We start from the raw sequence: 26,631 nt of genomic DNA on the forward strand, positions 1-26,631 counted from the left end.
CCCAGTGTATAGCTATCTGCCGTTTGGCGTATAACAGGAGTAGTGCATGAAGTTTTCTGTCACAGGGCTCAGTGCGCTTAACATATCCCAGCAAACCCAACAGTGGAGACGGGGAGTCGCTCCTCTGTACGATTTGATTTATGGCGTTGAAGACCCCTGACCAGTATGCCTCCAGCTTTGGGCAGCTCCAAGCTACATGTAGAAAGGTGGCATCGTCACCCCCACATTTCCAGCATGCAGCATTCTCGCGGATACCCATGCGGCATAGTAGTGTCGGAGTGCGGTAATATCTGTGTAGGAATTTGAAGTGTATGAGCCGCAGTCGGTAACTCGGTGATAGAGCTGTGAGTTGAGCGCAGCAATACCCCCATGCATCATCCGGCAGCTGATCCCCCAGGTCTTCAGCCCAGGCGGACTCGGCCGTGGCTACTGTCACTGGGGCTTGTTCCTGCATGCAGTTATATAATCTGGACACCAGCTTTTTAGGAGAAGGTCTTGAGAGCAAGTCTTGCAGGGCGGCTAGTGCACAAGGCTCGTCCGGGAAGCCCTGTCCCATTTTCTTGCAGGATTCCCTAAGGGAATGATATAGTAATTTGTCCGCAAACGTGCAAGGTTGGTCATCCCCATCCGCAGGCATCTCGAAAAATGAGCCATCTGGATATATGTCCGCGAAAGTGAGTAGCCTATTCCCACGGATAGTGAGGACGTCACCTCTTGCCGTCAAACAAGGCAGCATCGGGTTGCCCCGGAGAGGAACCGCCGGCGCATAGAGCAGGGAGAGACCAGCTCGCTTCCGAAGCTCACGCCAGGACCAGCGGATCATTTCTACCGTGTCCACCTCACGCGACGGGCACGTAACCGCTCCGTATAATGCCACTCGTAACGGCGAGGGGGTGACCACTGCAAGCTCCACCGCCACATGCGGCTGGTAGGGGGCTGGGTAGGCCCAGAAATGAAGGAATTGAGCTTGTGCACAGAGCGAATAGAGCTTCAAGTCCGGGGCCCCCAGTCCTCCTTGCCGGAGCGGAAGCGTGAGTAGGTCCCAGGATACTCTTGCCTGACCACCGGCCCACACCAGTTTCAGCAATAGTGAGCGGACCCGTGCGTGGAAGTGCGTCGTCATAGGTAGTGGTACATTGACAAACAAGTACAAGAATTTGGGGAGGACCACCATTTTGGCCAACGCAATTCTAGCCACCAGAGACAGCGGCAATTTATTCCAGACTTCGACTTTCCCTTCCAGCCAGTCCACCGCCCTACCAAAATTCAGCGACCACAGCTCCTGTACATCTCGGCTAATCCAGACGCCCAAATACTTGACAGCTTCCGTCTCCCATCTTAGGGGGTAGTCAGGGGCAGGTCTAACAGTGCTCTCCGTCAGGGGGAATGCCACGGACTTCGACCAATTAATGGATATCCCTGCCAGACCCTCAAATCTTACAAACTCGCGCAGCAGTGGGCTCAGGTTGTCTCTGGGGTTCTGAACGTACAATGTGACATCGTCCGCGTATAGCGAGATCAATAAGCTTCGAGCACTGAATCCGATGCCTCTGGCAGTGTGGTGCTGCCGAATTCGAGCTGCTAGTGGCTCCATAGCAATCGCAAAGAGGAGCGGGGATAGCGGGCAACCCTGCCTAGTTCCCCTCGAGACAGCGAACGGCTTGGAGACAAGACCATTAACGCTCACCCGGGCTCTGGGTGACGTGTATAGGAGCTTAATAAGGGTCATGAAGTTTTGACTGAATCCCATCCGCCTCAACACTTCGAAGAGGTAGGGCCACTCCAGGGAGTCAAAGGCTTTGGTGGCATCCAAAAACACCACCGCTGCCTGTACTGACGGGTGTAAATAGTGAAGGACCGAAAAGATAGTCCTGAGGTTGTGTGATGTTGCACGGCCAGGGATGAATCCCGACTGATCAGGGAGCGCTATAATCGGCAACAACGGTTGCAATCTATCCGCAATTACTTTTGCGTAGATTTTGGCATCTACGTTTATAAGGGACAGGGGTCTGTAAGAGTCCAGCTGTTGGTCATCCTTGTCTGGCTTGAGGAGCGTGACAATGAGAGCCTCACGCATGGAGTCTGGGAGGGATTGCGACTCGAGAGCCTCAACAAACACTGAGTGCAGTCTCGGCGCTAGTTCAGCCACATAGGTTTTATAAAAGGTGGTGGTCAGGCCATCCGGGCCAGGAGCTTTATTGGCCGGCATGCTTTTAATCACTTGGGCGATATCTTGCACTGTAACGGTGAGGTCCATGTACTGTCTGTGATTGTTGTTGAACCACACGAGGGCTATGGAGTCAAGGAAGTCCCGTAGTGACGCCGGTGTCGTGGGCTGTTTCGAGGTGTACAGAGCAGCATAGAAGTCTGCGAAGGCGCCCAGCACCGCCTCTTGGCCTACCACTAGACGGCCAGTGTTATCATAGATTGCGTGTATGTAGTTCGACTGTGTGCGAGGAGCAATCAGTCTGGCTAGAGTCCTGCTTGGTCTATCTCCCTCCCCGTACCTGCGCGCCTCTGCCTGCCTCCCCAGGAATCGCACCTCCCGCTCAGCCTCCTCCTTGAATGCCAACAGTTTAGTTTTCAGAGCGCCAGCAAGCGCCAACGTTGGGTCGGAGCTAAAAGCAACATCGAGGGCTTTCAGTTCCCCTTCAAGTGTAGCCAACGTGGCCCTTATGGTACGAAGGACCCCTGCTTGTCTCGCAATGCATTGGCCCCTTACGACAGCTTTAAATGCATCCCACACAATGGCATCAGAAGTGGCTGACCCCTCATTCTCAGTAAAATAATTAATGATATCCTCTCTTATCTCCTCCACAAACACAGGGTCAGCAAGCGCATGTGGGGGGAGGCGCCACTGGAACGCCCTGCGTGCAGCGTCGGGGGGGCGCAATACCAACATACATGGAGCATGGTCTGATAGCGATCTAGCCATAATATCCACATCTGACACCCATGTCGCAACCTCAGGAGACACCAGCCAGAAATCCAGTCGCGACCAAGCAGCCTTGTGAGAGGTGTAGCAGGTCCCCACTTTAACACCCGGATTTCTAACTCGCCACACATCGGAAAGCAGACCCTCCCTCATGATATCAGAAATTGCCTGGCGCGCCCTAGTGTGCTGCGGTCTGCTCACACCTTTGCGATCCGAGTCATCATCTAACACCACATTAAAATCTCCCCCCAACACCACCGCCCGACAATCCAGCAGCATAATTTTCGCCCAAACAGTTCTGAAGAAGTCAGGATCGTCCACATTCGGGCCATATATGGCAGCCAGGACCATGGGTCGACCCTGCAGAGCCCCATGAAGCAGAACATACCTACCCTCCGCATCCTTCACATGAGAGTACTCCCGCCAATCCAGCCCCCTTCTAATGAGTATTGCTACGCCCCTCGCATAATTCGAGTAAATGGAGGAATAAACATGCGCCCATCTTGAATTCTTCAATCTAGCTGAGGGGGTGACATTCAGATGTGTTTCCTGTAGGAAGCATATATCTACGTTATGCCTTGACAACATGCCGTGTAGCAAGCGGGCTTTTTGGAAGTCCCCAAGGCCTCTAATGTTCCAAGTCCAGATTTTGATGTCGCCCATTAAAGCAGTTGACAGACCCAAACCCCTGACATCCAACCCCGCCCCCGGAAGTCTACCTGGCACCCGGACCTCCTATCTACGGACCCAGCACCTTGAGAGCTAAGCACGTGTTGTAGTACAATGCACCTAATATGAACCAAAACTTGCAACATTTCAAAACCCCCCCTCCACGCCCTTCCCTCAGCAACCCCCCAATTAGGTCGTGACATATCCCAATAACGTGTACTCTGTGTGTCAAAATTCCCCAACAACAGCAACAAAGGGAGGCACCCCATGAGGCGTGGTGCGCTCGGCTGACACCCCCACGCATGCGGGGTGGCTACTGTCAAACTTAAATGGTCCTGGGTCTGGCAGCACCCCCACCCTACCAACCCCAAGATCCGCAGCCAACCTGTGTCTCAGTGGGAGCTCGGAGACGGCAGCCCAAGCAGCATACAATGGCGTCCCAGCAACCGCCCCCAAGTAGGCAGTTCGGGAAGAGCAAGCCTGTGCGAGAGTTCAGTCTGGCTGTCAACAGTTTCTCAAAGAGGAAACCCGCAGCCCCGCAGGCCGAGCATGCCAGGGTCCTCAGTCATTGTCACTCAGGTGCCCTGAAGTCTCCTCGAGTCGTGGCGATTTTCTCCTGGCCCCAGCACAGATGTGTTTGGCAAATTTAAGGGCTGCCTTGGCGTCAGTGAAGAAGTGTGAGGTGTTTTCGTGCAGGACCTTTAGCTTTGCCGGGTAGAGGAGAGAGTAGGGCACGCCGGCTTGCAATAGAACTTTCTTAGCTGGTAAAAATTCCTTCCGGGCCGCCTGCACCAGCGGGGTAAAATCTGGGTAGAAGGATACGTGATTACCCTGATGCATGATCTTACCCTTCTCTCTCGCCAATCGAAGAATGATGTCCCTATCTTGGTAGTTGAGTAGTTTGGCCAGGATCGGACGTGGTGGGGCCCCCACCGGAGGTTTCTTCCCCAGTGATCTGTGTGCCCTTTCCACCGTGAACACCGGGGACAAGTCCGGGTCGAACAGTTCATGCAGGAGGGACGACACAAACGATTCCATCTTTCCCGTGTTTGTGGTCTCTGGAACCCCCGTAATGCGAATATTGGATCTTCGGGAGCGCGCTTCCAAATCGTCTGACTTGGCGCGCAAATTGTCGAGTTCGCGCTCCAGCGTCGTAATGTGCCGCTTAGCCTGTTGTTGGAATTCGCAACACTCAGTTTGCCCATGTTCGAGACTGTCCAGTCTCTTCTCGTGGGTGTCCACCTTTCTCTGCACGGATTCGAGTTGCGCCGACATGGTATCCAGCTTTGCATCTATGCTCTTCAGGCTCGTCCTCACCTCCATGATGAGGGCCCCAAAGTCTATATCCGGGGTCGCCCCCCGCGACGGCGATGTGCTCCCATCAGGTTCCATTGTCGCGCCCTTCGGAGTCTTCTTACCGTCAAATGTCAGCTTCGGTTGTTTGGCGTCCGTTTTCCCCATCACTGCAGGCAAGGGAGATCCACCGGCCTATCAATAGGGCAGCACCTCACTGCGCGACCGCCAGCAAGCGTCCCGTAGGTGTGCGACTGTCCAGTCAGCACCAGTGCGCGCCAAGCGTGACCCTGAACTCACAGCAAGTGTGGCAAGACACGGTTTAGAATACTGTAGGCGCCCAGGCAGCTCTGCAAGCGTCAGCGGTCAGCTAGAGTCTTCCCCGGGCGCAATGAGCCGTCGTCCCACTCCACTAGGATAGCGCCGCGCCGGGGCTCAGGGGACCCAGGGCCACAAAGGACCACTCCGGCTGTCCAGGCGTATGGCCCGCCCAGCCGAAGAGTAGCGGGAGGTCCCGGTGTCGTTGCAACGTGGCAGGATCTACTATGCCCCTCGTCCCTTCAGGGCGCCCTCTCACCCCTTCCTCAGCCGTCGCTGTGACGCCGCCGGCGCAGGCCTGCCTGCACGATCTCACCCGGGCTCATCAACGGTCAGCGCAGCCCTCCGCGGCCGCAGGATCTTCGTATCGCAGCTCGGCTGTCCCACCAAGGCGCCCCGGGCTCCTCTGTCTCCTCGCAGCCGTCCGCTTGGGGAGCTCACCGTCGGCCGCGATGGTGGCACAGCGGCGAAGCCCCCACAGCAAGTTCCGCGCGGTCCGCTTAGGCCTCTGCAGCCCCGGCCTCTCGTGACTCGCGACTCCCCGCGGGATGTACTTCCGGTGCAGGTCATGACCGTCCCACCAGCCGGCAAGTAATAAGATTGCCTCCGCTGCGATGTGAAACCTTCTCCGTGCCCCCAATTCGGGTCGAAGGATCACCAATCTGTTAGCAGCAGAATCCGGGAGGTGCGGGGCTCCGCAGTCTCCAGGAGCAGGATTACTGAAGGATTAATCAGAGTAGCCGGCGGAGCTCACTCAGAGAGCGGCCATCTCGCTGCTCGGCTCAATTTGGGAGTTTTTTACTATCAGGACATGCAAAGTACACATCCAAGTTTAATCACACAGCACCCTGTGCTATGGGCTACCTAAGGCATACCTTATGGGTGACTTATATGCAATAAAAGGGGAGTTTAAGGCTTGGCAAGGGGGTTTTAATAGTAAGTTAACATGGATGTTTACAACTGCATTTAGGCTGCAGTGGCAGACCTCGGACATCTTTTAAGGTGCTATTAATTGGGTGGCACAATAAATGATGCAGGCCCACTAGTAGCATTTCATTTACAGGCCCGTGATATATGGTATACCACTCTACAAGGGGCTTACAAGTAAATTAAATATGCCAATTGGTTATAAACCAATTCAACCATGTTTTTGGAAAGAGAGCACAAGTACTTTAGCACTGGTTTGCAGTGGTAAAGTGCAGAGTCCTAAGGCCAAAATAAAACCAAATTCAGAACAAAGAAGAGGATAAAGGTAAAACGTTTGTGGGTGACCATGCAGAGAGAGCCAGGTCCAACACTGAGAGATATAAACGTGGTCACTTTTAGGATTCGAGATGGAGTCTGGCCATGCTAAAAAAAACACAAGACTGTAAAGTGAAGCAAACTCATTTTAGATGCAAAGCATTCACGTAATTAAACAGTCAATATTTATTCATTAGGAATCTGCTCTAACACCCCCGGGTAATGTACTATTTCAGGACGGTACTGCTAGAGCTGACACGAGCACAATTAATGCAGCTTCAGTCTATTGCAGATAGGTTTATATGGGGATGGAAGAAAAATCGGCGAGCTTCAAAATATATGACACTTCCATTGACACGTGGTGGATGGGGGGTGCCGAACTTTGCTTTTTATTATCTAGTTTGCTTTTTGCAGAATATGCAGTATCTGGTGGTTGGGGCTGAAGCAAGGCCATTCGAAGCTCCTAACATATATCAGATGTTGTTGGGGACTCCGGCGAGCGAAACCCTGCTTAAGTTCTACGAACCAAGCTATTTCAAAAGAACTCAATTTAAAACTGTCTCTGCTGCATATAAGGCGTGGAAGTTGATACGCAAAATTGTATCTATAAATGGGATAGGCTACTATACGCCTTTTAATTCCACGGAAATATTTCCTTTGGTGTTTTGGGACACAAAGATGGCTACTTGGAAGGGCAAGAGGATACGACGTCTAGGGGATATTTATAGGGCTGGGATAATTATTCCTTTTTCAGATTCAGTGGAACTATATAAAATATCTAAGTATGATTTTTTCAAATATTTGCAAATTCGTGACTTTATTAATAAACATTGCAGATATACGTCTATAACAACCAATGCTTTATTAGAGGTATTGTTTAAAAGAGCCAAGATTGAGGCACTGTATGATATATTACTGGCGACTCAGCGGGATGATATTGAGATGTATGATGCAAAGTGGAGGGATAGATTTGGCAATACTGGCTCATATGTGCAATCATCAATCGATATGGCAAGTAAAGTTATATTGATGGCAAACCTACGCACCCAACACTATAAAACTCTGTTTAATTTATACCATACACCGGTCAAGATGATGAAGTGGGGTGGGGTGCACAATGGAAATGTTTTAGATGTCAGGCGGAGAAAGCTAATATTGTACATATATTCTTTGATTGTACAGTTTTAAAACAATTCTTAGCTGGAATCTCAGAATTTCTATCGCAAACCACGGGGGTCGACGTCCGTATCTCTAGAGAGATTATGTTAGTAGGTGTGGGTGAGGATATTGAACCCACGGAGATTTGCTATCCTTTTCGATATTTTATATTTATAGCTATGGCTGTTGCCCGATTATGTGTCGGTTCTATGTGGCTGCAATCAGAGGCGCTATCATATGAAATGTGGTGTGCTAAGTTTCATAATGTGTTTAATCCTGAATTTAGCCTCTACCGCATAAAATCTTTGAGGAAGAAACAACTAGGGATCAAAATTTGGCAGCCAATGCTACAATATATGGAGATGTCGACTTGAAATGTAGCTGCTTTTTAATTATCACTGTTTTTTCTTTCATTTTGTTTTAATGTGATCTATGCTTTGGTGTTATTACATGCAATTGTGTAATATTCCTACATCTATGATGTAATTGACTGATTTACAAATGTTATTTGCTATGAACTGAACAATAAAGAAATAATTTAAAAAAAAGGAATCTGCTCTAACAATTGCATGTCACTATCACCACCCTCCTTGTGGCCCATGGTGTCATACGGGTTCAGCAGAGGATCAGCTTGCTTGCGACCTAACATACATGGATATCAGTAATGGGTTCTACACACAAACATACACTCTACCCTCCATAAACAGCAGTGTAATCTTAGCTTTACACACACACACACACACACTCAGCTTATACAGCAGAGGTAGCTGCTTCTGCTGAGACAGAGGTAATAGGGTTGCAGTCTTCTGTCCAGCAGTCACCAGGGAAGCCACAAACAATGAATGCCACCGAGTCCAAAAGTATGTACAAGAAAGGGTGGCATCTACCAGCACCATATAGCCAAATGGGTAATCATGCCACATGCTGAAAGGTTTTAATTTTTGGCCTGCTTCCGTACAATTTGTTTTGTGAGCAGATTACCTAAAATTCCTGGAGCAAATCACACCCTCCTCATGGTAGACAAGAAACAGGAATTCTACAAAGTAAAAAAGACAAACGAGTGAATAGACTCTGTAAGTCAGTCAGTCAGTCAATAACTTTATTTCGGCCGTTGCGGCCATAAAAGTGTCACATGCATACAGTACAATACAGACACAGTAAACATTCAAATTTAAAATAGTAATCTGCAATGACATGAAGATTTTTCCTTGTGAGTTTTGACTCTGTAAGTGAAACCTGCAACAATTTTTTAAGGAACATGTAGATACATTCACACAAACAAGAAATGTTAGTTAAAGTACACGTGTTGCAAAAGTCAGAATTTGTAGCATTGCTTCGCAGTCAGCTAAAGGGTGACTAACCACACCTCTAATTCACCAAATAGTTTTTGAAATAGCGTTAATTCAGACTTTGTGACTGAAACTTATGCAGGGTATGGCATTTATTACTTGACATAAAACCACCAGCTTTTATGTTTGCAAAATGGGTCAAGTGTGGTAAGAACTCGCTGCTGACATCTAGTATGACCTGCAGATCGCATACAAGTGTCGTTAAATTGTGTAAGAGCAGTACCTGCAACAATTACACAAGGACTCTGTATAAAAACAATTTACTATGTGGTGGAATGGCTGAGGACACATGGTTGTTCACAGTCAGCAAACTAAATCACTGTGAGCCCATTTACTGAAGGGGCTTGCCAAATAGGAAAGCATGTATTCTACTTTTCTAGGCTAGAAAGCAGTCTACTTGTGCATGATAGCTAGCATTGGTACAGCAAACAACTGCCAGCAGTGTGACATTGCACTACTCGATCTGTCCTGAATGCTTTCTAGTGTATCAATATACTTAGTTGGAAAGTGTGTTTCTTGCAGTATGTCCTATGTGGTAAGAATTGGGTGCAGTTTCTGACGTGGTTTGACGGGCTTGTGGCAAACATGTTGCTACTGGTGGGTGTCTATGTTTTTAGGGAAAAATAGAACTGTTAGAGCATTTGTTAGAGTGTGCTTTATTCAGGATTTATGCAACATAGGTGATCTGAGTCAACACATGGTGGGTGTGCTACCCAGTTCTTTCCTTGGAGATATAGATATATTGGCTGTCTACAGAGACCTTGTCAAGGCTTCATAAGGCCTTTATGGTACTTGTTTCGGCTGTCGATGTTTGTAGGTGGAGCTGAGGATGTCGGTTGTTCAGCAGTATCACTGAGCTCAGCAGCCTGTAGTTCTATCGCCTTTTTATGGAAATGCGAATCTAGAGCATCACAAAGTATTTGCAGTTGACCGTTTTCCCTGAGAAGCATTCATTTTCTTAAATTCCCAAATATTTCTCAAAACTTCCATTGCAGGAATGATGCATTCAAGAGGTGACATAAGTAGTATTTATTTTCTTTTCCAATCGACTGTCCTGTAGAAATGCAGTTGGTGGGTGTATTGATTACTGCTCTCTAGGTCTAGTGGTGTTTCCTTCATGTGTACTTGAGTGTTCTGTTGATGGCTTCAAGAGATGCACATTGCTCAGTAAACCATTCATCTGAGTACGTGCATATCAGGAACTGGATGTTTTTCATTGTAATGATAATGCAAATGCTTTTGACAGCTGTTCATTGTCTTTTGGAGTTGCTAATATCAGACCGCTGACAGTCTTGGGAGATGATATTGAGCTGGGGACAATGGTTTCCTCAGAGTCAACATTCAGATCCTTTCAAATATGATATTGTATTCTAGGTGAAAGGGCTCGTTTTAAGTTGCAGAATTTCGGTATAGTCATGTTGGAACGAATGGTAAAATGGTCTCTCAAGGTAAGGGGCAGATATTAATTCTGCAGTGCACATAGAAGAAGGAAAATGCCATCAATTATTGTTTATGTGCAGAAAGGTGTCCCTTCCTGCACATAAACAATCATCTCTGCTAGGCAGGGTCCCTTACACAATGATGCAAGGGTGCCTGTATTGGCAATGTGCAAGGTTGCCTGAGTTGGCGCTAGGTAGTCAACTGCTCCTCAGTGCAGAGGAAAGCACAGGGATGCATTGTATTGCTGTAAATACGAGACATCTCTGCAATTTCCACATGACACAACTCGGAGCAACAAGATAGCATGCGGCGCCGTGATGCGTAATTTTCGATTAAATATGCCCCCCAGTTTTGACCCAGCCATATGCAAATCTGTCTTGACCCTGCTCCCCATGGGAACAGCCCAGCCCGAACTGCCAAGCCAGGTCATCCCTGAACAGAAAAAGGATGAATTTAACCCAGATCTGTGATAGGGAGTGAATGTTTGACAATGTTCAGCATTCCATCCATCATCTTTTGTGTTGCTATATGTGGTAAGGGTATGCCCAGATATGGGTTCTGTGCTTGATTTGCCAATGGATTTAAGCTAGCCTGGCTGATGAAGGGTGATAGCTAAAAACTGGTCCCAGGATAATTGTTTTCTGGTCCAGGGAGTACCTGGTCTTGCAGGTCGGGCTGGACTGGTACCATGGGGATTAGGATCAAGATTGATTTGTATATGGCTGGGTCCAAACAGGAGTGTATGGTGAGCAAACAAATGCATCTACAGAGGCGCGGGCAAACACAATGCGCTGGGCGAGGGAGCTGCTTTGATGAAAGTGTGACCACAAGTGCCCCTCCCCTCCCGTGAGAAGCTCATGGGGCAGACTTAGAATGATAATAATTTGTTTTTGTAAGGCATCATACCAAATAGGTATAATTGAAGCATCATACCAATTGGGTATTGTATAACATTTACATATCATACCGTGACTAGACACTGAATAATACATCAGGCACTACTCAGGAGTGGTATTAGGGATCAACTCATTTGGTCCTGACGAAAAGCCGTAGGGGCATGCTCGAAACATGTAGACCAAGAGTAAAACACCCATTACATTGTGTAACTCACCAACCCCTTTTTTTTAATAATTCCAGCCACATGTTTCATTAAAGTCTAAATTCCTAGCGGCCAGGTTTTTTATAAATATTTTTGTACTATCACTTTGACCCTTCCACTCCTACACCAACAATATAGCCCACACCTCCCAAAAAAGTGCTCCCATGTCTCCGTCGGTCGTAGCGTGGCCCATGCCGCAGCAGAGCGGGAAGAACCCAATGATGAAGCATTCTACCAACAGGGCTTTTGGGGGGTGAGGGTTATTTTAAGAAAAATAATTCTTTCCCATATGCATCACGTACATTTGGAAAGATACTATATTAAACAAACCCTACCGAGTGAACTTCTTTTGATTAACTATATGATACAGGAGGCAAGGTCCACTACGTACCTCTCTCTCCCCTTTTTTGATTAACGAGGAAAAAAACGATCCATTCAACTTGGATATGTGATTAGGGGTGAATGTTTGACAATGTCCAGCATTCCGTCCATCATCTTTTTGTGTTGCCCTGACGTCACAGGCAGAAGAATCCTCCAGCCCGCACCCCTTCTCTCACATCATCTGGAATAATAATGGGGAGGTCAACAAAATGGGTGTGGTGGCCTGATGAAGGGAAAACTGTTTTAAAAAGTGCCCATGTGCTTAAAAATAATGGGCTAAGTAAAGGTTGGTACTCATTGATTACCCGCCATAAAATTGAAATTAGCAGTGGTGCCAGTGAAATCCTGGCCATTCCCAAAACACTTTTAGCTCAGTGGATCGGTGTAAATGAAATTATTATTTTTACACTTCCTCTTTGTACCCAGACATGGCATCGAGGATCTTTTTCAAACTTTAGTTTCCATAATTGCCAAGGGTGCTCATCTTAATATTGGCGATGTTCTCTGGTAGTGACATTAAAATGGTGCTAGAGTTTCTAGCATATTGATTAGCGGGTGCATTTAGCAGCCAATGAAACTTGTGTTGCAATGTGCTGCCCAAGGTGGATGCTACATTGCCCCTCTGTTGTAGGAGACGAGGCATAATGAATCCCTGGGATGCATTCACTCGGCCCCCCTCCTACCCCATGCTTAAGTGTTGAGTAACTAAAAGGCTGATGGCCCATTTATCTTACTCCCTGTGACTCAGAGTGTTCTGGTTGTCATACCCCTTTTTCCTCCCTGTCTGATGAGGAGGGTTCCCTGAGGTTGTGAGGGGGTGGGCCTGCCCTCTCCTATGCTCCATGAGATTAAGTTGGCCCTGCTTTCATGCCATTGTTTGGTGGTCCTCATTTTTGAGTCAGTGTGTGTGTTTTTTTAAAGAATCTTGAGAACTAATGGGGCACTACTGGATCTTTCTTATTTTTCATTTAAAAATGAAAGAACCCATTTGTGTATCAAATTCAATATATTAAAAAGCTCAATGTACCTGGTTAAAGCTGTACTTTGCTTTTTAGATATCAACACTCTGGTAGTGTGGATTAAGCCCAGCTGTGCCACCAGGTATCCGATGATATCCAGTGCCTCCGTTTCTCTCTTTTATCCTATTCCCCTTTCTACAGGCCTGCTTGCTTGGCTTTGGCAAAGAGTGGAAAATATGCTCATGCCTATTTGATCTGGATTTCCAGGTTAGTGCGCCCTGACAATACCCAGTAGCGCAACAACAGCAAAAGAGAATAAAACATTCCCACTCAGACAACGCATTAGAAACAGCATAAGATAAACACAAACTGGACTTACCAAAGCCAAGAACATAATTTGCTTTGACACCCTAGCCAAGCGCGAGCAATGAACCCTTCTCAGTGAACCATCAGAGCAGAATTTCATTTCCACCTTCCATCTACCATCAATTAAAGTATTTTACTAAGAGCACTGATCTATTGCAAGGCCACATTGATGGCACCACAACCCCATTCCCTGACCCCAAAACCTTCCCAAAAGGGGACCCTCGAACCGCCAAATCTCTTGGTCAATTATCGAACCTATCATATTTCTAAAAGCTGCTACAAGCAAATAAATCCTGATACTCTCATCTATCATTAGATCCTATCCTTGGAGCCTTTAAATACTTCTCTTCATAGGTGGTTCCTTCCTTGCAACACACATGTGCTTCTCCTCTAACCCCATTTATTAGCTTTCATTTCCTATGCAAAGTAACAGCAAAAGCAGGAGGGTTACAGTTATAATCACACATCAACCAGCAGCACTTTAAACATTTTAAACCAGATTCTGACCTTGCTGCAGCAAATATCAGACAGCACTGTCAGTGATATATTCGTTGAGTAAGACCTCTGCCTGCACGTACTAGAGAATCTCTTGTCTGCTTTCACCACTTACTATTATGCGCTCCTCTTCCTGTACAAAATGGAAACAATGTATACTCCTCGTCTGGGGTTGACCACCCGATAATGCTAGTTTGTTAGCTAGGTAAACATATGGCTTGCTGAGGGGGCCTTGTAAGCGATGCAGCTGATCTTGAAGATTATCCAGGCTTGCCAGGGGAACTGGTGTAAATCTTTTTGCGTGAGGGTGATATGGTTGGGTTTCTTCAGACCCTTGGTGAGACATGCTTTAGCATGAAGGATGTCTTTCAGGGGAGCAAGGGTGATCTTTGGGATGCTGTTGAGCGGGGTGTTGCCTCTATCTAGGAGAGAGAGAGAACTAGGGCTTGAACAGTTGCTGTAAAGTATTCTACTGGGAGAAAATGTTTCACTTTTTTCAGGAGAGAGATTTGGAAACTGTGTTTTGATCTTCTTGGTAATGTGTTCTTTGAATGAGAGTTTTGAGCCCAGGATGAATTCAAGGTATTTGACCAGTTATTTCAAGTGCAGTGTGAAGCCCAATAGGTGTAAGTTAGAGAGTCATTACTGAATCTGGCTTTGTTGGCAAACAGTAGGCATTCAAAATGTGTGCAGTACTGCTTAATCTCTAAAATACTCATCTTTTCAGTTCAGGTACAAAGCAAATTGCAATCCCCTCTTTTATGAGTGCATATTCGCCAAATTGAGTATTATCAAATATTGGCATGTAAGATAGTAACCCTCTAAGCATATTTTCAAAACGTCCTTCTCCCACACTCTGTATAGATGTCACTCACCTCCATCCCTATTGGCCCAGGCAGTCCCTTGCTCTATTCTCTGAAAGGCAGTAGTCAGAAACGTCCTGTTTCAGAAACCAGATTTCATTGCATCTGAATCAACCTGTCACTTCTCTTCCAGTGAGCTTGCTTGCTCTCTGCTGGGCGTCTCTAGACCACCACCTTTTACAAACTGCTTCTGCCAGCTCTTATCATAGTCTTCCATCTGGCCAGCTATCCCTTGAACAAATCCTACACTGCTTAAAGACTCCTAACAAGGAACTGCTGTGAACAGCAGTGTCCATGGTGAACGACTGGAGTGCCTCATCTTGAGGATCCCTCGTCCTTCCTACTCTGAAATACACCTGAGGCTGTTACTCTGCTTGAATGCTACAACGGGCTATAATTACTGTGTCTGTAAAGTCTGCTGCAGCCGCTTTCTCTAGTGCTGGTGTATCAATGTACATCTCTAGGTTTCTGAATCAATCATCCCTCTACTGTGTCCTTTCATCTAAGTGCTCTAACCCGAAGAGTTTGCAGTGTTACCCCTTCCATAATGCTCTAAGGTCTCTGCATTGCAAGGCATTGAGCTGTTCTAGCTTCCTTTTCTAAGCTTTACCTTTACACCTACCTCTATGGCCTTTTCATCGCAGTCTGTAGCCATTCTCCAGCCTTCCCGGGTGGTCTTGTTTCGTAATCATCTTGTCTGCTGACGGTCCCCCAGTTGTGTTCCAGCTTACACACACATTAAGTATATCAGTGGCAAGCACTCCATGCATTTCTGTAAGTGTTTCTGAATTCTGTAAGAAACAACACAGTGTTTTATTGTTTTGCTTTCATCCTGTTCTGTGTGAGAGGGTGGTTGCTTATACTGGGTATGTTCTACATTGGATGCTGGTTTGCACTTCGAGTTCCATGTCCGGCAGTTGAACCATCTGCTTTGTCTGTGCTGGAGATATGATGGCTGCCTCTGAATAAAGCCATGTACTTCTCTACCTGCACTGGTTATTATTCAATTAAACAACATACAGGAAGTAACTCTCAGCTTCTGTCAGTGACCACCAATAATTCAAACAGCCACGTTTTTGAATTTGCATGGAGCAGAGGAAAGAGCAACATAGAGCCTTGGGGGGCTGCTGCTGACTACTTTCCACTTTCTGTTTTGCTCTTCTTTACAACTTCGAAGACAGGAAGAAAACATTGTTGTGTTGTTGATGACTTTGAGTTTGCCAATTAACAGCATTTATACAGAATCTATTTAGCAGTTTGGACAGAAGATGAGGCAACCTGCTGCCCATGTGGGAGGACTAGCACGCGACCTGCATTATCAGCACATGACTGTAGAGCTGTTAGCCCGAACAGCTGTAGCGCAGAGGGAGAAAATTGCCCCAAGAAGGTTGCTTTGTTCAAATCTCTAGGCCCACACAGACCAAGAATCTACACACAAATTCAAAAGGAGTGCAGGGGGAAAGCATAGTCATGAACTGAAATGTTCATTGTCATGCATCCTACGCATGCATCATAAAAACAACAGAACATGCCATAATAATGATTTGGTAAATACTGCAACTAAAATATACTTTTGCATCACAGATCTCAGTGGCACCATCAGATCACCTCACCTTTTCCATCACAAGGTTTGAAAATACAACACTGACTACAGTTACAGCTTTGACTCACATAAAGGACACTGACAACAGAGGTGAACTCTGACTCTTTGGTCGATTGGCTTTTTATGATGCAAATTCAGAAACTTTAGAGGAAGCACTCATGGACCTTCTTCAGTTCACTGAGAAATTACTTTTTGTAATGAGAAAATAGTAGAAATATTTTCTAATTGTTACTAACAACACTACTTCCATGCCATTTAACTACCATTCCACTTTACTTTAAAATGTGTTTGTCTAAACGATTTACTCTACCTACTACTTCTTCACTAAACATATTAACAACACTTTCAAAATACACTTCACTTTTAGTAGACCAATTAACACTCTAACAATGTGCACAAGTTTGCACCAACTACTGCACGTTCTAACAATCGTGCAAGTGTCACCCACTAGAACACTTTACATGTATACCACTTTAGCTTTAACTCTTTACTTCATAGCTACATTACACAGCTTTCAAACACATTTGTATAGGTTTCTTCACTGTTTACATCTTCTGACCTGTTAATGTATATTTCATTATTGTTGTATTGCTATCCCTCAACATTTGCTTACAGCATTCAAATAAACTACTTTAAACCTACAACAATCAGACTCTACAGTTCCTTGATTCACACAAATACATATCCTTTCCCATGGTGTATACGTGTAAAGCTTTACATCACCATACAACATTTCTTCAGTGCATGTTTAAATTAGTTTTGTGCACACAGTACCCTCTAAACCTGAAGCTGGTCGGTCTCTCTGGAAGTGGAGTATTTAAGGTCATTGATATTTATTACACTTCACACAACCCAATACAATTTGAAAAAAACAACTTAATTCAGATTAATTTAACGTAAGAACGTTTGCGTCAGAGAGAAATGGAGTGCTGTCGATCTACCAATAGCATAACTGCCTGTCTCACAGGTATAAGGACTGTGACGAGGAGACCTCGGACTTAGAGCAATGTCACTAACTGGACCAACCCTGAGTCAATGACTTCTTGGGTGTAAATCCAGTAAACTAATGATTAGTATTGGGTAGTAAGGGACACGCGACACAAAAGAAATCACAATAGCAGCCTTAAGTTTTCTCTAGAACCCACTGGCAGCCCACCTTGTAAGTAAAGGATCTGTGCAGTCCATGAATAATGGTGTCATAATTAGACAATTTTCAGAAAATACACAACAGCGGACATCTTTAAACGTGAACAATATTGGCCTGCGTCTAAATATCATAATAATAGAGAATGCCCTGGTCATTGTTATTTGTTTACATTTTCACATTGGATTATATCAAATGACCTGAAATAACCCAATAAATAAAGCTCAATCAGCTGCCTCGTGGTGAACAGGGAGTGAAGCAGAGGGCCCGGCCATGCCGACCAATGCCTCTGTCACCATCATCTCTGAAAGGCAACTACGTGCTCCCTATTCAACTCTCTCGGGGAATCTCATCCACCCAACAAAAAAAGCTAAACAAACAAATTTAGATACGTTGCTTGATTTGGAAACCAATATCCTGGCACTTTTGACTTTTTTTCTGAGGTTTGGCGAAGCGAGATCCCCTGTGAGCGGATTTGCAGATCACTGTTTTCCTTTTCTCGACCCCACGAGGTCCATGCAAACCAGGGAAAGGATAATCTGATTATTACCACTAACTGGTTAAACAAGCATTTGCAATGCAATAGGTCTCGCATTCATGCGAGGTGGAGCTATTGGCATTGTAAATGGCAATGCCTTTTATTTATGTTTTGGGTTTTAAAATATAAATAAAATGCATTGTCATTTGCAATACTATTATAGCTTAAACTCTCGCAAATGCAAGACCTATTGCATTGCAAAAAAGGTATTGCTCATTTGCTAACAGAATTGCATTATTCACATGACATGTGAAACAAAGTAAAGTATTTAAAGAAGGAAAAAATGAATACACCTCCAGTTTTAGCTCTGTACAAGATTTTACCACGAACTTTTTGATTTTACCTTCCGCACTTCATCCAGCACCACGTCAAATGATTTCTTGTTTATTGTTGAATATTTGCTGGCGCACTCGCAATTGCTTCAATGGTTTGACAAATCAATATTCTAGGAACGGTGATTAAAATCCCGATCACCGAAGAATGGATATATTAAAATAATAGACAGCACCCGTGCTTCTGAGTGCAGTGACCCCCTATGTTCGTGGCACATTAGATGCAGAGTGCTTCGTTTCACCAGTCACTAGCTGTGTGGTGCTTCGGTATTACAGCAGTGAGGAAATTACAGGCATCAGCCATTATTGGGCACGTCACGCCTCCCTTCCCCTGGGGCCTCGGCTGCTGCTCGTTGGTATGCAGTGCGCATGCTCCAGGGACAGAATGAGTGATTAGATCTGTGTCCTCTCTGTTTACCAACCAGGCTCTAAGATCTGAAGCCATGTGATCATGTGGTCTTACGGAGCTCTCCCTAGTGAGGGTGACTGGGGCTGCGAGCTGCGTGTTGCCTAAAGTGGTGACAATTTCCCTATCTGCTACGGTCCTGATTGTATTTTAAAAACGCTTTTACATTGTTATGTCTGCACTTTTGGGGGGCTTTTAGTAGCGTTAAGGGGAATTTGTAAGCCAGGCACACTGACACTTCTTACCATCTTTTTCACCTTCTGCCACCTCGTATAGCCGCTTTTCAGCCGATACTCGGCGGCGGTGGGCGCCATCTTTGGTGAGGCTGGGGGAGCGCTCTAGTCGCGCCGTCCTCACGTCCTCCCGGAATATTTAACGGGGTTTGCCAGCGATCTCGGTGTCTTACGGAGCTCTCCCTAGTGAGGGTGACTGGGGCTGCGAGCTGCGTGTTGCCTAAAGTGGTGACAATTTCCCTATCTGCTACGATCCTGATTGTATTTTAAAAACGCTTTTACATTGTTATGTCTGCACTTTTGGGGGGCTTTTAGTAGCGTTAAGGGGAATTTGTAAGCCAGGCACACTGACACTTCTTACCATCTTTTTCACCTTCTGCCACCTCGTATAGCCGCTTTTCAGCCGATACTCGGCGGCGGTGGGCGCCATCTTTGGTGAGGCTGGGGGAGCGCTCTAGTCGCGCCGTCCTCACGTCCTCCCGGAATATTTAACGGGGTTTGCCAGCGATCTCGGTGTCTTACGGAGCTCTCCCTAGTGAGGGTGACTGGGGCTGCGAGCTGCGTGTTGCCTAAAGTGGTGACAATTTCCCTATCTGCTACGATCCTGATTGTATTTTAAAAACGCTTTTACATTGTTATGTCTGCACTTTTGGGGGGCTTTTAGTAGCGTTAAGGGGAATTTGTAAGCCAGGCACACTGACACTTCTTACCATCTTTTTCACCTTCTGCCACCTCGTATAGCCGCTTTTCAGCCGATACTCGGCGGCGGTGGGCGCCATCTTTGGTGAGGCTGGGGGAGCGCTCTAGTCGCGCCGTCCTCACGTCCTCCCGGAATATTTAACGGGGTTTGCCAGCGATCTCGGTGTCTTACGGAGCTCTCCCTAGTGAGGGTGACTGGGGCTGCGAGCTGCGTGTTGCCTAAAGTGGTGACAATTTCCCTATCTGCTACGATCCTGATTGTATTTTAAAAACGCTTTTACATTGTTATGTCTGCACTTTTGGGGGGCTTTTAGTAGCGTTAAGGGGAATTTGTAAGCCAGGCACACTGACACTTCTTACCATCTTTTTCACCTTCTGCCACCTCGTATAGCCGCTTTTCAGCCGATACTCGGCGGCGGTGGGCGCCATCTTTGGTGAGGCTGGGGGAGCGCTCTAGTCGCGCCGTCCTCACGTCCTCCCGGAATATTTAACGGGGTTTGCCAGCGATCTCGGTGTCTTACGGAGCTCTCCCTAGTGAGGGTGACTGGGGCTGCGAGCTGCATGTTGCCTAAAGTGGTGACAATTTCCCTATCTGCTACGATCCTGATTGTATTTTAAAAACGCTTTTACATTGTTATGTCTGCACTTTTTGGGGGGCTTTTAGTAGCGTTAAGGGGAATTTGTAAGCCAGGCACACTGACACTTCTTACCATCTTTTTCACCTTCTGCCACCTCGTATAGCCGCTTTTCAGCCGATACTCGGCGGCGGTGGGCGCCATCTTTGGTGAGGCTGGGGGAGCGCTCTAGTCGCGCCGTCCTCACGTCCTCCCGGAATATTTAACGGGGTTTGCCAGCGATCTCGGTGTCTTACGGAGCTCTCCCTAGTGAGGGTGACTGGGGCTGCGAGCTGCGTGTTGCCTAAAGTGGTGACAATTTCCCTAACTGCTACGATCCTGATTGTATTTTAAAAACGCTTTTACATTGTTATGTCTGCACTTTTGTTGGGCTTTTAGTAGCGTTAAGGGGAATTTGTAAGCCAGGCACACTGACACTTCTTACCATCTTTTTCACCTTCTGCCACCTCGTATAGCCGCTTTTCAGCCGATACTCGGCGGCGGTGGGCGCCATCTTTGGTGAGGCTGGGGGAGCGCTCTAGTCGCGCCGTCCTCACGTCCTCCCGGAATATTTAACGGGGTTTGCCAGCGATCTCGGTGTCTTACGGAGCTCTCCCTAGTGAGGGTGACTGGGGCTGCGAGCTGCATGTTGCCTAAAGTGGTGACAATTTCCCTATCTGCTACGATCCTGATTGTATTTTAAAAACGCTTTTACATTGTTATGTCTGCACTTTTGGGGGGCTTTTAGTAGCGTTAAGGGGAATTTGTAAGCCAGGCACACTGACACTTCTTACCATCTTTTTCACCTTCTGCCACCTCGTATAGCCGCTTTTCAGCCGATACTCGGCGGCGGTGGGCGCCATCTTTGGTGAGGCTGGGGGAGCGCTCTAGTCGCGCCGTCCTCACGTCCTCCCAGAATATTTAACGGGGTTTGCCAGCGATCTCGGTGTCTTACGGAGCTCTCCCTAGTGAGGGTGACTGGGGCTGCGAGCTGCGTGTTGCCTAAAGTGGTGACAATTTCCCTATCTGCTACGATCCTGATTGTATTTTAAAAACGCTTTTACATTGTTATGTCTGCACTTTTTGGGGGGCTTTTAGTAGCGTTAAGGGGAATTTGTAAGCCAGGCACACTGATACTTCTTACCATCTTTTTCACCTTCTGCCACCTCGTATAGCCGCTTTTCAGCCGATACTCGGCGGCGGTGGGCGCCATCTTTGGTGAGGCTGGGGGAGCGCTCTAGTCGCGCCGTCCTCACGTCCTCTCTTCTCCCTATATAATGTGCAATCCGGCCAGACGGCGCAGCGGGCTGGCGCAGCGGGCGCGCCGGACGCGCGCCGAAGCCGCGCCTAAGCCAAGCCCGTCTGCGCCCGTCCGCGCCAGGACTGTGCCGGCTGCAGGAAATGCCAGGCAACAGACACGCACCATCAGGTATGATAATAAGGCCCTATTAGCATTACGCCCTAAGACGTATGCCCTGTGTAAGAGTTGCCCACCTACCGACTACCTCCGAGGCCCTTTCTCATGTTCTCACTGTAAATGGACCCCTCCCGCGATGCCTTTAGAAATGCTAAAAGCTCCCGTACCCTCTATGCAAGGAGGCAATAACTTTAAGGGAGGTCTTATTAATGCCCGCTCGCTGTGTGGCCACAGCCAGGACATACACGATCTAATCATGGGTTATAGTCTTGATGCTCTTTTCATAACCGAAACATGGCTCAACGAATCATCCAATCCTGATTTGGCTATTGCCCTTCCCCCGGATTTTACCATCTTTAGGCGGGATAGACAAATCGGGCGAGGAGGGGGGGTCGCAATCATTGTTAAAAGGTCATTTTCGTGTCATACATTTGATCTGGAACACCTCAAAGGAGGTGAGAGTATTGGATTTTCGATCAGACTTAATGCCTCTACCTCCTTTTCGGGAGGTCTAATCTATCGCCCCCCAGGCAATGCTACTCCCTTTTTAGACTCCTTAGATGAAGTGCTCGGATCATTTATGTTACGCTACCCACACTTCACTTTACTAGGAGATATGAATTTGTACTTGGAATCAGATACAGACCCTTATGCTATCAGCTTCCACCATACCCTAAACATTTTTGGACTGGCCCAATTAGTGACTGCACCCACCCACTTAGCAGGCCACACCCTTGATGGCATTTGTTCCAACCTAAACACCATGATTATGTCTCCTCCCATTCCGCAAATTTGGACCGACCATAGTTTCATCTCTTTCGGTATCAAGAAACAAGTTCTAGCTCCATCAACAACTAAGCACCCTCAATCTCCCCTCTCGGTAAATTGGAGGAAATTGATGGATCGTATCAAATTGGATACCCAGCTATTGGCCCAGGCCCCCGAACTGAGAGGAGACGTCACGGCTGACTCCCGTAACTTTCACGTCTGGATGGATCAGATTATTTTAGAAAATTCTGACCCTAAAGGCGACCGCCGGAACGGCACCAAACGGAAGTTAAGTGCCCCATGGTATACCCAAGCCTTAGCTGATAGCCATCTACTTTGTAGAATTAGAGAAAGGAAGTGGAGGAGAACATATGATGAGGCCTCAAGAGCCCTTTATGTTCAACAGAGGAAATTGTACCTCTCTAACATAAAGACTGCCAAAAAGGTGTATTACACTAAAGCTATTGATGATGCACAGCAGAAACAAAAAACTGTTTTTTCTATAGTTAAATCCTTTACCCACCCCAAAGCCCTCCAGCTCGAAATCCCGCCCTCTGAGAGTTTGTGCAACCAAATTGCAGAATTTTTTGAGGAGAAAATTGTAAACATCCAAAAGGATTTCTTGCCCCCTTTGATTTCTCCTTCTTCAGGCCCCCAAAAACATGCCGAAAATAGCCATTTCCTTGGTAGTTTCCAACCGGTCTCCCTCCAACAGACCCGCAAAGCGATCTTGGCTTGCAAATCTGGAGCACCCACTGACTCCTGCCCCCCCTGCATTCTACATCATCTGGTTGAGGTAGTGAATCCAACTATCAATGCCATCATAAATACATCCTTAAAATTAGGGATTGTACCTTATGAATGGAAAAAGGCTATCGTAAAACCTCTTATGAAAAAGCAGAATAAATCGCCAACGGATCTGACTAATATGCGCCCCATTTCATTCCTGCCTGTTCTGGGAAAGATCACTGAACGGATGGTACATTTGGAGCTAAAAGCATTTGTGGAGAACCACAACATCTTGCATCCCCAACAGTCTGGGTTTCGCTCTGGCCACTCCACTGAAACGGCTCTGGTAGAACTCTCTGATTCCATCAAGTTCCTGCAGGATGAGGGAAAGCAGGCCGTCCTCATCCTGCTTGATCTAACAGCAGCTTTTGACACCATCTCTCATGTCATCTTGAATGACAGGCTGCGAGAGATTGGTGTGACAGACACAGCTTTGGCATGGGTCTCATCTTTCCTGTCCAATAGGTCCCAGTCTGTATCTTTGGGCCATTACCTATCCAGCGAAAAAACTATTACATCTGGTGTTCCGCAGGGATCCATATTAAGTCCACTTCTTTTTAACATCTATATGGCACCCCTCCTCGCTGTGATAGAGGCACACGGGATCCTTGTTACGTCATATGCTGACGACACTCAATTGGTCGTCTCCATAGACAAAAACCGCACGGATACTGAATTGTGCTTTCGGAATTGTCTCACTGAGGTATTTCAGTGGTTAAACAAAAACCACTTAAAGTGCAACAGTGGGAAAACCGAGATCATTCCATTGGGTCAGGACTTACCTTTTTGCCCGAGGGATTGGTGGCCTAAAGACTCTGAGGCCCCGCCCAGTGCTGTGTCTTCTGCTCGCAACCTAGGCGTGCAATTTGACGCTACCTTATCATTTGACGATCATGTTAGGATCACAGCTGGCTGCTGCTTTGGCCTTATCAAATCTTTAAAGAAATTTTTTGACTTCCTCCCCATTGCTTCCAGGAAATTGGTCGTGGTCGCACTAATACTCTCCCGACTCGACTATTGCAATGGGTTGATGGCAGGGGTAAAAAAAGTCCACTTTGAAGAAATTGCAAAGTGTACAGCACGCGGCGGCACGGTTAGTGTTAAAACTCCCTAGGAAATCTTCAGCCTCAACTGCATTAAATTCTCTACACTGGTTGCCACTGCATAAGAGAATTCTTTTCAAACTCCTGCTCACAGTTTTTAAATCCTTGAAAAATATAGGTCCCAAATACCTTGTTAAACGTTTTATCCGCTATGATCCTGTACGTTGTCTACGATCCTCAGGGGCCAATCTTGCTAAGGTCCCGAGGCATAAATACAAAACTAGGGGCGGAAAAACGTTCACAGTCCTAGCAGCAAGAGCTTGGAATAATTTACCTGTAAATCTTAGACTGATTGAGTCCGAATGTCTCTTTAGGAAACAACTGAAGACCTGGGTCTATCAGCAATCAGATACCTATGTGCTAGCAGCCATCTAGATCTTTTCACCGCTTATCCCCTATACGCATGCTCAGCGCCAAGATGCTCCTTCCGGAGCGAATGTTGCGCTTTATAAATACCCAAATAACAATAACAATAACAATAACAATCATAGCAGTAATAACCTTTGAACACAGCCTTTGGCTCAGTCCTGAAAACATCATCGTCACTAATGCGCTCCTTCAAGGCGCTAGGCATGTTTTAGCCCCTCCTCTCGCCCTCTGACAGATTGCTTATTTTATTTGCACGGGATTAAAAGACTAGAGCATTTCTTCCGTCCGTTCATTTACAGCGCTTCGTGGCTGTCGTGGTGCTGTCAGACACTGCGGGCTGCAGCAGGGGGCTGTGATGCCGCAGACTTCAGATTTAAGATCAGGATGGGCCCTCCTCTGCCACATGCGGTCGAGGGTTCCCGTATTATCCTGCTATATCGTAATTGCATGATATAGCGCTTAGTACCCCTGACGAGGATTCAGCTGTGTCTTCATTTGCTAGGCTCACGGAAGAGGTTTGTTGCCTGCATCTCGGATATCAGATATGCCCTGGTCAGGTGCTCGTCTTAAAAACCCAAGTATTCTCGCCAATGTTTGCCCTTTTCAACATTTTGTTTTGCAGTTTTATGTAGCGGGAACTTGACCCGAAGGTATTGCAGCGCTTTACATGAGCGCCAGTTACGTTACACAAGGACGCATTAATTTTGTTAGGCACGGGGAGACTACATTCAGATACCCGATGTAGACTTAGGGGCAGTGATTACAACAGATCCCCTTCGAATATGGCGGCCTACCTCACTAGAAGCGAACATCATCGTCGCTAATTCGCTCCTTCAAGGTGCTAGGCATGTTTTAGCCCCTCCTCTCGCCCTCTGACATTGCTTATTTTATTTGCACGGGATTTAAAGGTTAGAGCATTTCTTCCGTCCGTTCATTTACAGCGCTTCGTGGAAAACGGTAAGGATAGATTCCTTCCAACGCGGGGAGCCTAATGAATAGCATGGATTTATAGCAGCAAACTGAACAAGAACAATCCTGCGAGTGGTGTGCGTGCGCGCAGCTGCCCATCTGTTTCCAATTATCGCACCCGCGTCTGGGCACAATAATTGGAAACAGATGCCGCTGCTGCGCGTAACCGCAAGCCCTAGGCCATGGGCGTCAACATTGTCTCAAAAAGCTGGGACAAAAAGACGCATTTGGTCAATTGCCTGCTGTCTTTTTACAAAGACGCACGCAAAGGCTGATGGAATATCAGGACTTCTACTTTGCTTATGCTTCAGCTAGCTCTCAGCCTATTCATTCTCACACCTTTGTTGTTTTTGTTTTCCTCCTTATTGATTGCCTTGGTTCATTAGCACTTATTGTTTCTGTGACTTTCCAATATCCCCTGGCTCTTAGTTTTGTCTTCCTGGGTTCCTCCAGTGGCATAACACATTACTTCAGCTCTTGAGCGGCACTCCAGGTACGGTTGGGAGTTAGTTACAGTCTGCCTATTCCTGGGGTAACAATATTCATATCCTTTTACTATGCTGTCCCTTCATTGATTTGCTTTATCTCTTTCCTACATAGAGACTTGCAGAACCCTTTAGTCATCCAGACTGAGACTTCCAGCAATCAGCCTGAACTGTCTCTCTTTTTGCCCCTCTTTACCATCTTTTCCCCTTACACTTAGGAGTTCTTCACAGACCTTGAGATAACAGCAGGAGGTGAGTGGACTCTTAGGTGGTGGAGGAGGGATTGGCCTCGATATCTTCAGTCCTATTAGAACCTGGGTTTGTGACACAAATGTGATGGTCACCTTGCTTCAATTTTCCATATTTGATGCTAACAGCGTTCCCGAGCTCATAAGCAGCTGGTCCTATAATGTGTCAGGTCTGTTTACCAACAACGTTGGCTCTATGCATTTTCTGACACACTTTTGAAACCCTGTTTCACAGTCAGAATAAGACTACACGTCTTTTCCAATCTACTCAGACGTGGCACGTTCATGAACTTGTTTGACTTTCTTGGTAGGAGGCAGGTCTCTGACAGCTGTGACAAACTCGCTAG

General features: G+C 46.7%; 1 long non-coding RNA gene across 1 annotated transcript in view; it reads right to left on the reverse strand.

Annotated features, from left to right (window-relative positions):
• LOC146810581 (uncharacterized) overlaps positions 1-26,631 on the reverse strand; it is a 250,969-nt gene that overhangs the window by 142,399 nt on the left and 81,939 nt on the right. The window contains exon 2 of the long non-coding RNA XR_014966614.1: positions 15,190-15,358. This is a non-coding gene — a long non-coding RNA (uncharacterized LOC146810581). The remainder of the gene's footprint in view (positions 1-15,189; positions 15,359-26,631) is intronic.

Source organism: Triturus cristatus, chromosome 7, assembly GCF_964204655.1.
Source record: "Triturus cristatus chromosome 7, aTriCri1.1, whole genome shotgun sequence".
NCBI classification, from domain to species: domain Eukaryota; kingdom Metazoa; phylum Chordata; class Amphibia; order Caudata; family Salamandridae; genus Triturus; species Triturus cristatus.